The sequence below is a fragment of the Lycium barbarum genome, chromosome 5 (genome assembly GCF_019175385.1).
Source record: "Lycium barbarum isolate Lr01 chromosome 5, ASM1917538v2, whole genome shotgun sequence".
Classification (NCBI taxonomy): domain Eukaryota; kingdom Viridiplantae; phylum Streptophyta; class Magnoliopsida; order Solanales; family Solanaceae; genus Lycium; species Lycium barbarum.
The window spans coordinates 100,729,200-100,744,446 of record NC_083341.1 but is presented as its reverse complement, the minus strand read 5'-3'; positions in this window follow the sequence as shown (position 1 = coordinate 100,744,446).

Sequence of the window (15,247 nt, the reverse complement as noted above, 5' to 3'; positions counted from 1 at the left end):
GATTTTATTTTCTCTTCCGCTTCCCAAGTCATTTCTTCTCGATTGTTTTTTCGCCACAAGACTTTGACTGAAGCTACTTCCTTATTTCGAAGTCTTCGTACTTGCCTGTCTAAGACGGCAATAGGCTCTTCTTCATATGCCAGCTTTTCTGTCACTTGGACATCATCTATTGGAACAATCCTCGTGGGATCTCCAACGCACTTGCGGAGCATCGAGACATGAAAAACTGGGTGGACTGATTCAAGCTCTGAAGGCAAGTCCAATTCGTAGGCTACATGACCCACCTTGCGGATAATTTTATAGGGTCCAATGTATCGAGGACTTAACTTTCCTTTCTTGCCAAATCTCATCACCCCTTTCGTTGGCGAAACCTTCAAAAATACCCAATCATCAACTTGAAATCCCAAGTCTCGTCGACGGTTGTCCGCATAAGATTTTTGGCAATTTTCGGCTGTCAACAATCGATCTCGGATCACCTTGACTTTTTCTACCGCTTGCCGAATCAATTCAGGGCCTATTAGATGTACTTCTCCTATTTCAAACCACCCAACTGGAGACCTACACTTCCTTCCATATGAAGCTTCATACGGAGCCATTCGAATATTGTAATGGTAGCTATTGTTGTATGCGAACTCAATCAGAGGTAAGTGATCATCCCAACTACCACCGAAGTCTAGTATGCATGCCCGTAGCATATCTTCCAAAGTCTGAATAGTACGTTCGGCCTATCCATCAGTCTGCGGATGAAATGCCGTGCTAAGCTTCACTTGGGTACCTAGACCTTCTTGGAAGGACTTCCAGAACTTGGCTGTAAATTGTGCTCCTCTATCTGTGATAATGGATATTGGTATACCATGGAGTCACACAATATCCTTGAGATACAACCTTGCATAGTCTTCTGCTGAGTATGTGGTTCTGACTGGAAGAAAATGAGCTGCTTTCGTGAGTCTGTCCACGATCACCCATATCGAATCATACTTGCCTCAGGAACGAGGTAAAACCACAATGAAATCCATGTTGATCACTTCCCATTTCCAAGTAGGGATTTCCATCGCTTGCAATAATCCTCCTGGCTTTTGATGTTCGATTTTTACTTGCTGACAATTTGGACATTGAGCTACAAATTCTGCTATGTCTCTCTTCATGCCATCCCACCAGTATATCAACTTGAGATCATGATACATCTTGGTTGCACCTGGGTGAATAGAATACCGAGAGTAATGGGTTTCTTCTAGAATTCTACGACGTAGTTCTGCAACATTCGGAACACATAGCCTGCCTCGGTATCTAAGAATTCCATCTATGGAAACATCAAATGGGGACTTCTCTTTTCCAGGAGATATGTCTCTGCAATGGCACAAGTAAGGATCTTCATACTGACGCTCTTTCACTTCTATAATCAGGGATGAAACTGTGGGATCATTTATACTAATCCCTGCACTGCCTGAATCTATCACACGTACTCCAAGATTAGCCAATTGGTTGAGCTCATGAATCATTTCTTTCTTTTCCGGAGGAACTTCACATAGGCTGCCCATTGATTGGCGGCTAAGCGCATCAGCCACTACATTTGCTTTTTCGGGGTGGTATAAAATATTCACATTGTAATCTTTCAATAACTCTAACCATCGCTTCTGTCGCAGATTTAACTCCTTCTGTTTGAAAATGTACTGAAGACTCTTGTGATCTGTATAAATTTCGACATGCACACCATAAAAGTAATGTCTCCACGTCTTTAATGCATGAATAACTGCAGCCAATTCGAGATCATGAGTTGGATAGTTCTTTTCATGTTTCTGCAGCTATCTTGAAACATAAGCAATGACTCTACCGTGCTGCATTAACATGCATCCTAACCCAACGCCGGAAGCATCACAGTACACCACATAACCATCTGACCCTTCTGGAAGTGTTAATACTGGAGCTGAGGTTAATCGGTCCTTCAACTCTTGGACACTGCGTTCACAAGCATCATTCCATTTAAATTTAACTGACTTCTGGGTTATCTTTGTCAATGGGGCTGAAATAGAAGAAAATCCCTCTACGAATCTTCTATAGTAGCCTGCCAATCCCAGAAAACTACGGACTTCTGTAGGCGTCGTAGGCCTTGGCCAAGTCTTCACAGCTTCAATTTTCTGAGTATCAACTCGAATACCATCATCTAAAATAACATGGCCCAGAAATGTTATAGAATTCAGCCAAAACTAGCACTTTGAAAATTTTGCATATAATTCTCGGGTTCAAAGAATTCCAAGAACAATACGTAAGTGATCTGAATGTTCTGATTTTGTGCGAAAGTATACCAAAATATCGTCAATGAATACTATCACAAATAGATCCAAGAGTGGCCTGAATACATTATTCATCAAATTCATGAACACTGCCGGAGCATTAGTCAATCCAAACGGCATCACCCGAAACTCAAAATGGCCATATCTCGTTCTGAAGGCTGTTTTGGGAATATCTTCTTCTCTAACCCTCACTTGATGATAACTCGACCTCAAGTCTATTTTAGAAAACCACTTGGTGCCCTGTAGTTGATCAAATAAATCATCAATCCTTGGGAGATGATATTTGTTCTTTATTGTTACTTTATTCAACTACCTATAATCGATGCACATTCGTAGGGAACCATCTTTCTTTCTCACGAACAAGACTGGTGCTCCCCACGGTGATGAACTGGGTCTAACAAACCCCTTTTCAAGCAAATCTTTCAACTGTGCTTTTAGCTCTTTCAATTCTGCCAGAGCCATTCGATAAGGAAGAATAGAAATAGGCTTGGTGTCTGCCAACACATCAATAGTGAAGTCAATCTCTCTTTCTGGATGAAGGCCTGGAAGTTCATCTGGAAATACATCCGGAAATTCATTCACTACCGAAACGGATTGGAAAATTAGCGACTTTGCTTCGGTGTCATGTACTCGAACTAAGTGATAAATGTAGCCCTTAGCTATCATCTTCCTTGCCTTGAGGTAGGAAATAAACCTACATTTCGGAGATGCTGTATTACCCTTCCATTCAAGCACGGGCTCTCCTGGAAATTGAAATCGAACCACTTTCATTCGGCAATCTACATTAGCATAACATGCGGCCAACCAATCCATACCCATAATCACATCAAAATCTAGCATTTCCAGCTCAATTAAATCAGCTTTTGTCTGGCGATCGCATATCACAATTACACAATTTTTATACACCTGTCTAGCTATCACGGGATCACCAACTAGAGTAGATACCTTAAAAGGTTTGATTGGCTCAGGTTTTACCCCGATACAACCAGCAACATACGGAGTAATATAAGACAAGGTAGAACCCGGATCTATTAATGCATACACATCATGGGAAAATATGGATAATATACCTGTAACTACATCCGGGGAGGACTCAAGATCCTATCGTCCGGCTAAAGCGTACACACGGGGCTAAGTGGCACCTGAAGTAGATGCTCCCCCTCTGCCTCTACCTCGACCTGCAGACATCTGGGGAGTCTGCCCTACCGGGCGCACTGAAGATGAATCGGCCACTGATCCTGTAGGCTGAACCCCAACTCTACAACTCATCGATGGGCAATCTCGCATCATGTGCCACATTTCTGATAAGATTGTTGAGCTTACAAGTTTGCTGAGATGACCATGTAATTCTGCAGCATTCATACCACGAGCTTCCAGTTTGTAGACAGCATCTTTCAGTTGTTTTGTGTGGTTCATAAAAGCTATGACACACTTGGCGTCGAGAGCATGCACACACCTTCTCAACATATCAATCTTGTGTTGTATCCTGGTAATAGTGTAATAGTGCTGCAAATTAGGGGGTAAGCTCTGAACACTAGGCATAGCTTGTACATCTGAGCTTGAACTAGTAGTAGAAGGTGTTCCTGATTTATTAATTGGTCCAGAAACACCAGCATATCAGAAACAACATTCACCACATACTCCCCCATCAAACACCATATTGTTATCAGCACCAGATACCTCATAAACCACCAGCATAGGCACCAGCATATCAGCACCAAGTTTATGTGATGTGCCATATTGTTCATTTCTCACACAGTACTGTAAAACCAGATCTGCACATACTCCTTATTTCTCCATGAATTATTGTAGTGCAGTTCCTGATGATGTGTAAAGTCACACCAGCAGTCTGTTACCAGCCTTTTTTTTTTTTTTTTTTTTTTTTTTTTTGGACTCAAAGCAGTTTCTCTGTATTGTCAATGTCACAGTAGGCTGAGTACAAAGTACTAATACCACACACTGTAACACTGCTACAGATCAGTTGCTGACATTTTTTTTTTCCATCTCATTAATCTGCAACCTGTAGTCCAGGAAACTAAACTAGAAGAATAAATCAGCATCCATCAGTATCTCTTCTGAGTTCTGATTCTCAAATAGGGACATTGCAATTTGTCGCTATTAAGAATCCTCCTACCCTTTGAATCAAGTTCTGTAAAAGAATGCACAACAACCTCGCCCTGGTCAAGTGCTATATTAGCCAAGTGATCCGCTAATTGGTTACCCTCTCTCATAATATGCAGAATCTGTACATTAGCATCGTCTATAATTTCTAGCAATTTTTCAACAACCAATGCTATATTCCAAGGAGGCTTCCACTCCCTATCCAATATGTTCTTCATTAAAAGTGAGTCAGTCTCCAGGATGAATGAGTAAACATGTTGAGATAAACAGTATTTAGCAGCTTCAAGTAGTGCCATGGCTTCAGACTCATTATTTGTTGCATCCTCCATTTCCTTAGCTCTAGCAAAAACCAAATCACCGGTATGATTCCTCACACAAAATGCAAAAGAGCTCCTACCAGGATTGCCCCTCGTAGCACCATCTGTATTACATTTCCACCACCCTTCAGGAGGCAAATACCACCAAACCTTTGTCACTTGTAATTTAGGGACAAATTGTTCCAGAATTTTCAGAATGTCAAGCCATCTATGAGGAATAATTCTGATACCTGGTTTCCTCAACCTTACCAGCTGTTGAATGTTAGTTGAAGCTTGATATATGACTCTGCTAAAAGAAACTTTATTCCTATGCTTATCCCCGTTCCTCTTCTTCCACAATTCCCACACAATAATAGAAGGAATAGCATAGAATATAGGTTTCATTCTAGGTAGCACATCAACAGTCCACCATTTCACTATAACTTGATGCAAATGCATTCCTGAAATATTAATACCAGCAGCAGCACAAAAATATGACCACGCCTTCTGAGCAATTTCACATCTTAAGAATATGTGAGGAACGGTTTCTTCCTTAGGTGCCGCGCAACACGAACACATAGATGGCATGTGATATCCCCAACTCCTGATCACATCATCCAATGGCACTTTGAAATGCCACACCCTCCACATTAGGAATGCTATTTTAAAAGGCAATCCTTTCACCCATATCTTCTTGTAAACATCCCTTTTTTCACCCTTGCTGAATATACTCCCATGCAGATTTGACGGTGAAATCACCTTTAGTTTCAAGCATCCACCAAGGTTTATCTAATTCATCCCCTCTGGCAGGTGGTTGAATATCGTTTAATATATATTCAGCAAGTTCTTCAGGCAGATTATTTCTGATTGCCAACTCATGCCACCTACCTTCCGTCACTACATCAGAAACATTATTAATAGCCTCATTGCAGTGAAAATCAGCAGGTGTAAGGAAATAAAGTGGTCCTAAACCAGTCCAATTATCAAACCAGAACAGAGAAGACCCCATTCTAAGTTGCCACCATATCTGATGATCAATCAACTCTCTTGCTTGAAGCATTTTCCTCCATATATGTGAACCTTTTTTCCATGGCGCCAAAATAGGATTGCTCTTTTTCAGATATTTGTTGCTCATGAAAGAACTCCACAAAGATGGTTTGGTTCTAAAATTCCACCATAACTTAGCAAACAATGCCATAGACATGTCACTAAGAGATCTGAAGCCCAAACCCCCTTCATCGCAAGGCAAGCAGACAGTATCCCATCCTGCCCAATGTCTATTCCTTTCACCAACAGTGTTGCTCCAATAGAACTGAGCAAATATTTTATGCAGCTTCTCTATCACAAAGGAAGGTGGATCAACAGCAGATATCAAGTGCATTGGCATAGCCTGCAACACATGTTTCAATAAAACGGCCCTTCCGCCAAATGATAATAGCTTCCCTTTCCATCCCTGGAGCCTGTTTCTCACCTTCGTAATGAGCTCTGAATAAAATGACATCTTACTTCTTGCATAGTAGATAGGGCAACCCAGATACATCAAAGGAAACTCCTTTCTTGCAATGCTAGTAACTCGTTCTACCTTCCGAAACTCCTCCTCATCCACCATATCGTGCAAATATACTGAACTTTTAGTCTTGTTTATCAATTGACCAGAAGCTTGCTCATATTCAGTCAAAACATTCATGATCAAACCCAAGGATATCTCACAGGCTGATGAGAAAATGATGGTATCATCTGCATAAGCTAAGTGATTAATTTTTGGACTCCACTTCGGCAAACCAAATCCAGTAAACCACAAATTGCTATGCAAAGCATTCAAACCCCTTGATAGCACTTCAGCAGCTAATATGAACAAAGTAGGCGATAAAGGATCACCTTGCTTAACGCCCCTAGTAGAGTGAAAGAAACCGTGAGGTTGTCCATTAATAAGCACAGAATACCAGTTATTTCCAATAATTTCATAAATCAGGCTAATAAAGCGCTCGGAAAAACCCATTTTCCTCAGAACATTTGTAAGGAAAGTCCATGACAAGTTATCATAGGCCTTTGTCATGTCCAATTTCATTACGACATTAGGAACAATAGCATTGGAATTCTTCTTGCCCTTATTGGTTCTGAGTCTGATATCAGTGATTATTTCTTGGGTCAATAAAATATTCTCCACGATGCTTCTACCCCTCACAAATCCTGCTTGATTCTGTGATATCAAATCCGGCAACAGATGGACCATTCTCTCATGTACCACTCTGGAGAATACCTTGTTCACAAAGTTACTCAGACTAATAGGCCTCATGTCACTAAAAGTCTGGACATCTTTCTTTTTTGGCAACAACACAAGATTAGTATGAGTAATGTATCTAGGCAGTTCAAAACCTCTGAAAAAGTCCCAAACCATGTTGAAAATATCATCCCCAACGATATCCCAGCATGCTTGGAATAAAAGGCCTGTAAAACCATCAGGACCGCCTGCACTTGTACTGTTTAAACCAAAAACAGCCTGTTTCACCTCTTCTTTCGTAGGAACTGCAACTAGTTCTTCATTCTGCTCATTAGTAATCATGGAAGGAACATGTTTCAGGATATCAAACTGTGTGGGAATCACAGTTTCATGAAATTGTGCCTGCAAAAACCCAACAGCCTCCTCTGCAATCTCTTCCTCATTGTCAAGCCATTGTCCCTGCTAGTTCTGTATTCTTTTCAATTGCAGCATTTTTCTTCTGCCCTTCACATAAGCATGGAAGAATTTGGAATTCTTGTCACCATCTTGAAACCAAGACATTCCAGCTTTTTGCTTCCAAAATTCCTCCTCCAAATGCAATACTCTAGTAAGTTCCACTTGCACTTTCATCAGTTTCTCCCTGTTAGCATAAGATGGATTTGATTCAAAGAGTGCTTCATGAGCTTTAATCACTTCCTCAAGGTTCGTGATCTGCTGAAAAATGTCACCATAAGTGGACCTGCTCCATTGGGATAAGACCTGTTTCATTTTCTTCAGCTTCACATTAAATGTCCAGAATGAATTAGCAATCACATCCGTCTCCCAATTTTCTTTCACAACATCAATAAAAGTATCATGCTTAGTCCAGAAATTTAAGAATTTGAAATGTTTCTTGAATTGTTGGACCTCTTGTTTGCATTCCAACAGCAAAGGAGAGTGATCTGAGCCACACTTGATCAAATGATTAATTTCCAAACCTGGAAACAACTGCTGTAACTCAAAGTTACCCAAACACCTATCCAGCCTCTTGAATACACAATCATCTTCCCCTCTCCCATTCCACCAGGTAAAAACACTTCCCTTGTATCCCAAATCAGTTAGATTACATGATTGAATACAATGCCTAAAATCTTCAACTTCATTCAGAGACACCGGTAAACCTCCATATTTCTCCTCTTCATCAGTGATGACATTAAAGTCGCCTCCCACTAACCATGGAATTGTCATATCAGAAGATAGATTATACAGAGAATCCCAGAGTTCAATTCTTTCAATCCTATCACACTTAGCGTAAACCAAGGTGACAACCAATTCCATATCTACATCCCAGTTGAATAACTTCAATGTAAGATGCTGAGCAGTGTCCATCAAGATTGTCACTTCATACTCTTCATCAACAAAGGCCCAAATTTTGCCAGAAACATTGCAAATATCCGTCTCTAGCCCCAGCCTTCTTCTGTAACTTTCCATCTTATAGGGTTGTTGAAATGGTTCCATCAAACCTACAAGAAAGAATTTGTGTTTTGTATGCATTGTTAAAAGCCTTTTAAAAGCTTTTTTTGTATTCACTGATCTAATATTCCATATTAGTGCATTCATCACTACATATGGGATTTAGAATTTGTCCTCCTTGTTGTCACCCCTGAAATATGAGGTGCATTATCCTTTGCGACTTTCTTCTTTGCTTTCCCAGGCCCTTTTGCTATCTGTCTAGGGGAAATATCACTCTCTCTTGAAGCATTTAAAAAATTCTGAGCAGTTGATTCTTCATCCATATCTATTTTAGCCTCTTCCGCATTTGGAATTGCTACCTGCAAATCTGCAGCATTACCAGAGAATTTTTGCATTTGAGCCTTCTTACTTCCTGCATTTGTTTTAGAATTCTGCTGTACCCCAGAATTAGCCTTTGCACTGCCTTTGTTTCCTGAGACTAAAACAACTGTTTTTGTGTGCCCTGTAGCATCTGGAGTCCTTTGACGACTGTCATGAATTTTGGTTGCATTGGAAACTGCCCCACCCATCTGTTGTTCAGGAAGATCATTGAATTTTTTGGCTGAAAGGTTATCCACCTCTTTACTGCATGCATTCTCTTCCTGCACTTCATTATCTGCATTTTTGATTTCTTACTTATCAGTATTATTATGCCTGTTGACAGCATGTTTAGAAGCTGCCTGAGTGATATCTGCTGCATTTGAAACAAGTACTTCCTCTTCTTCTATTACTTTGGCAAACATATCATGAATCTGTTGTGATGACCTTGGTGAATCAGAGTTTTGTTCACTAAGTGTATTGTTGCCTTGAATTTCCTTTTCTTCATCATTTTCTTCAACTTGTTCACTCCAAAGCATTCTTTCCTCCCCATGAGCATAAGTAGTTGATGGAATATCTGAGGATTCTCTATTCTCAGTAACTAACAGTTCTGCAGATTTATGGAAAACAGTTTGAACCCATTGCTTAGTTTGATTTGCTGAATTTTTTTCTGGTGTATAAACAGGTGCATCAACATTAAGTGGCTTAGTTCTAGTATTAACTAGTGCCAACACATCAGAGGAAGACATCACTGCATTGACTTGCTGCACAAGACTATTCCTTACATTTGAAATCACTGCATCTTCCACAACCGGAGTAATAACAGCAGCATTGAGATCAACTGCTGCTACTATCAGCTGCTTGCTGCTATCAACAACTCTTTCCTCTTGTTCCTCTTCAACCCCATCTAAGGCATTAAATTTATTGGCAACTTGGACATTATTTGAACCTGTACCAAGCTGTTTTCCTACCCTCTTTGTACCATTTTCTTCAACTGCTGGCAAGGCCAGTTTCAACTGGTTGTTTCCATTGTTATTCACCTGTTTCTGACCTTTGTTAGCTTGCCATTTGTGTAAGTCCTTCACATTTCCAACCACTTTCCCACTCTCCAACACCTTAATCACATGGTCCCTATTTCTATAATTTGCTTGCTTAAATTGTGATTGCCTTCTATTATTTTTATTTATACCAGTTTCTTGTACCTTATTTGCCACAGCCGACTGTTTGCCTTTATCCTTTGCATTATGCACTTGAAATTCCTCCTCACACTCACCTTCACCTTCTTGCTCATTTTCCTTCTCAGGCAGCAAGTCCGGGTGAATTTTCCAACATGTTTCTTCATCGTGTCCTTGTAGGCAGCACTCTTTACAATACTTTGGCATGAAATCATATTGTATCGTCACCCACTTGGTTTTAATTTCTCCAGTAGCACTATTAACAACTTGAATAGCCACTCGCTTAGGATGTTCCTTCAGTAAATCAACCTCCACCTTAACACGAGCACAACTTGGTCGTGTCTTATTTTTGGTAGCCAAATCTAAAGTTAGTGGCTTTCCTACAGCTGAAGCCATTGAAAATAATCGGGATTTACCAAAATAATTCGGTGCTAGAGTTGGGAATGAAATCCAAGCAATTGCAATGCTCGTTTCTTTGTCCGGTTCAAACCAAGGATCCCATTTAAGTGTTCTCATCGGATGGGTCCATTGAGATTCCTTAAGCCAAAACGCAGGTTTGGACATGAGAGTGACATAATCTTCAAATAACTTGCATCTAATCAAAATGTGTCTATTACACAAAAAACCAATAGTAGCATCGGTTTTCAATTCACATTGCCTAGCAAGCGAAGTACGTAAAAATTGCATATTGGGTACTCCATACGAAAACTTACCAACAACTGAATATTGTAATTCCTCTTCAATGATCATATGATTAATTTCTTCCATGGAATATTGAATTGTTGGTTCCCCATGTATATAAACAATGGGTTTTAAAGGTATTGGTGGAATAATATCAATTTCTTCACTGTTGGAGATTTCCCCATTGATACCCATTTTCGAATTTCCTCCATTGATGCCCAATTTCGAATTTCCTCCATTGTTAGCATTTAGAGCTGCAGGCAATAATAATTTGGAGTAATCAAGTGGTGGAGCTGCTGTTGGCAGTGATGACGCACCTATTTGCCTAGTAGGAGCAAGTGGGTTTGTACTGTGAGTTGCAAATTGCGTTGGTAATGATGGTGTTGTACCTTTCAGTGACCTGGGAACGTTAAGATTAATTGGATTTTGGTTATTTGATAAGTTTGTGGGTAGATCAATAAGTGGAGAATCATCTCCAATTGCTGAATCAACACGAATTAATCCAGATTGAGAGAGGGAAATGATTTCTTGAGCCAGCTGCAGCTGCTGTGGCGAAATTGCTACAGTGTGCGCGGTTTTCTTTTGCAAATTGGCAGCTGTGTGGATTGAATTTTGGAGTGATTGTTGCTGGGGTTTGTGCGGCATTGAATCCCGCTTCAAATGGGATGAGTCCGGTGGTTCAACACCACCGGACGGCGGCTGTGGGTCCATTTCGCCGCTGCTACAGTGCTCGCACTACTGTTCACAGAGAGGTATTAATATAACATTATAGTTTGTGCTCCGTATCTAAAACTTTATTATATTAGTGTTTGCTACGAATACAAGTCTGCGCGTTTTTTTTTTGACATTGTTTTTGTTTTTAATATGGGATTGACTTTTTTTTTTATATTGCTTGATTTTGTTAATATGGGGTCCACTTTTGTTTTTCTCTGTGAGTTTGGAGATGGTGGGTTCCACTTTATTATATTAGTGTTTGCTACGAATACAAAGTCTGCACAGTTTTTTTTTTTTTGACATTTTTTTTTTTAATATGGGATTCACGTTTTCTTATATTGCTTGATTTTGTTAATATGTGGTCCACTTTTTTTTCCCCTTGAGTTTGAAGATGGTGGGTTCCACTTTTTTTACTTTTTTTTTTTTTAATATTGGTTGGTTTGTGTTTAATATGGGGACCACACTTTTTTTTGTTTTTTAATATTGGTTAGTTTGTGTTTAATATGTGGGCCCACAATTAACATTGTAGTTTGTGCTCCGTATCTAAAACTTTATTATATTAGTGTTTGCTATGACTACAAAGTCTGCACGTTTTTTTTTTGACATTATTTGTCTTTTTAATATGGAATTCACTTTTTTTTTATGTTGCTTCATTTTGTTAATATGGGGCCCACTCTTTTTTCGCCATGAGTTTGGAGATGGCGGGTTCCACCTTTTTTTACTTTTTTTTTAATGTTCAAAACACGATTAATATAACATTATAGTTTGTGCTCCGTATCTAAAACTTTATTATATTAGTGTTTGCTACGAATACCAAGTCTGCACGTTTTTTTTTGACATTGTTTATTTTTTTAATATGAGATTCACTTTTTTTTTATATTGCTTGATTTTGTCAATATGGGGTCCACTTTGTTTTTCTCAGTGAATTTGGAGATGGTGGGTTCCACTTTTTTTACTTTTATTTTTTTTAATATTGGTTGGTTTGTGTTTAATATGTGGGCCCACAATTGTTTTGGGCCGCAAACGGACGACGAAAAAGTGCACCATCCGGTTTTTTTTTTTGACGTTGTTTGTTTTTTTAATATGGGATTCACTTTTTTTTATATTGCTTGATTTTGTTAATATGGGGTCCACTTGTTTTTCCCCTTGAGTTTGGAGATGGCGGGTTCCACTTTTTTTACTTTTTTTTTTAATATTGGTTGGTTTATGTTTAATATGGGGACCACACTTTTTTTTTAATATTGGTTAGTTTGTGTTTAATACGTGGGCCCACAATTAATATTGTAGTTTATGCTCCGTATCTAAAACTTTATTATATTAGTGTTTGCTACGAATACAAAGTCTGCCCGTTTTGTTTTGACATTGTTTATTTTTTTAATATGGGATTCACTGTTTTTTTATGTTGCTTGATTTTGTTAATATGGGGCCCACTTTTTTTTCCCCGTGAGTTTGGAGATGGCGGGTTCCACCTTTTTTACTTTTTTTTTTAATGTTCAAAACATGATTAATATAACATTATAGTTTGTGCTCCGTATCTAAAACTTTATTATATTAGTGTTTGCTATGAATACAAAGTCTACACGTTTTTTTTTTTACATTGTTTGTTTTTTTAATATGGGGTTCACTTTTTTTTTTTTATATTTCTTGATTTTGTTAATATGGGGTCCACTTGTTTTTTCTCCGTGAATTTAGAGATGGTGGGTTCCACTTTTTTTACTTTTTTTTTTTAATATTGATTGGTTTGTGTTTAATATGGGGACTACACTTTTTTTTTTTTAATATTGATTGGTTTGTGTTTAATATGTGGGCCCACAATTTTTTTGGGCCCACAAACGGACGACGAAAAAGTGCACCATCCGGTGCTTCTAATATAGTAGAAAAGAAAGTGGGTCGAAGCCCACTTCTCCTTCACCGGACTACCCGCCCACTCCTCATTCAATATACAAACGCACCATTTACATTTTCTCATTTTGTTGAAGAGGGTTTCAACCCAAACCCTAGCCGCCTGCGATTTCCCTCTTTCTTCGATCATCAAATGCTAAAAATGGCAATGGTTTCACGCGTTTTGCTTTGTACAGGCCCTATGTGCCTATTTTTTGCAAGCATTAAATGCTTGCCCTCTCTCTCCACCGTAGAACAACCAAACGAGGTAAAACTCCTCTTCTCTCTTCTACTTTTCTACAGAAACACGGACAACCAAGGACAAAAATCTTAATGGGATTTTGTAACGACCCGTTAGGTCGTTTTGGTTGTTTTCTCATTTTTGCCTATTTTTGACCTTGTGAACCCACCCCTTTGCTTGTTTTGGGATTGTTGTGTAGTGGGCGTGGTTGGCACAATTCCCGAGGTGGTTGTAATCTCTTAAGATAGAAAATTTGCCAAGTTAAGAAATCTTTAAGTGTTGAGTTAACCTTAGGCATTATCGGGGGTATTTGTGTCATTTTGAGAATTTTATCGGTTCCATTAGCTTCGGAACGTCGAATATAGGCTGTTTGAGTATTTCGTTTAGTTCCCGAGGGTCTTGGGGGCTTTTGGTCATTTGGTTAGAAAGTTGGTTTTCGTCCATTCGGGGTTGACTTGGTCAACAAGACCTCTGTTGGAAATTCCAAGTATGTGAGTGAGTTCGTAGCGCATTTTTACATGTGTATGCATATTTGGTTTGTATCGGGGAGGTTCTAGGAGAGTCTCGAGATTTCGATTGAGAGAGTCAAAAGCCAGATTTTTTTGGTTCTGGTGTTCGCGCAGGTGCGAACGTCGTCCGACGAGAGGAAGCCCAGGAGCGAAGGACAGTTGGGTTGGCCTTGGTCTGCCCCGACAAAGATTTTCTCGCAGGTGCGTGCGCACAGCTGCGAGCTGAGCTCCGCCATTGCGAGCTGAGCTCCGCCACTGCGAGCTTGGGATATTTAATAGGAATGCGCTGTGGCGAGGTCTCTTTCGCCGGTGCACGTTCGGCGCGTGAACTTGGGTGCGCAGGTGTGTAATTCATCAAACAGAATGTGGTCTTTTAGTGCCTTCTTCCTTAAGTCTTTCATTCTAAAACCCTTAAGTTGAGAGCAATTTTGGAGGCGAATGGAAGGGAATTCAAGGAAGAATCAGTGAGTAAGTCTCCTAACTCTATTTTGTGATTATTCTCATGGTTAGAATCAAAACCCCAGAGAAATATTGAAGAATTTTTTAACCGAACCTAAGAACTGGGGGTTTTAGAAATTGAGCATGAATTAGTGATTATTATTGGATGATTTTCAGTTTATGGGTAATATCAAGTATGAGGAACATGATTCTAGGCTCAATTTACTATTTTGCCCTTTGGGTTCGGAATCCTAATTTTAGGGCTAAATTTGGGGGTTTGGGATTATGTAGCTTTATGGGTGTTGTTGGATTCGTGTTCTAACGCATAATCCGTATTTGATTAGACTTTGTTCGTTTGGAGACTATGCGGAACGACTCGATATTCGGCAACTCCAGGCATGTTGAGACCTTGAACTCTGTCTTGAATGTGTGTGTTGGCTAAAATGAACCAAATAAGAGGGAATTAGGGAGAATTAGGGTGAATTAAGGGGGTTCCGATACTTGTGAGGTGACGAGCACCAGTATCGGATACCGGTCATTATGTTATGGGTATTTGTGCAATTTCAATTGTATAGTTGGTTTGAATGCCATGCTTTGGGCACTACCTGATAGAATAGTACGATCCCTTAGATCTGTGATTCGGGTCCAATGCCTGTATTTTATATCTCTTATTGTTATTGCATGTGTTATACCCCATTTTAAACGGGTTAAATTTAGGAGTACAACATATTGGTGATTCCTATTTTTTGCTTATTTTAAGGAGTCGCCACCTAATTAATTTAACGGTGAATTAGGACACCTAATTTATTAACTAAGGTAAAGCCAGCTAAACCTCGTTAATAGTCTGCTTAATCAGTGTGATTCTAGGTA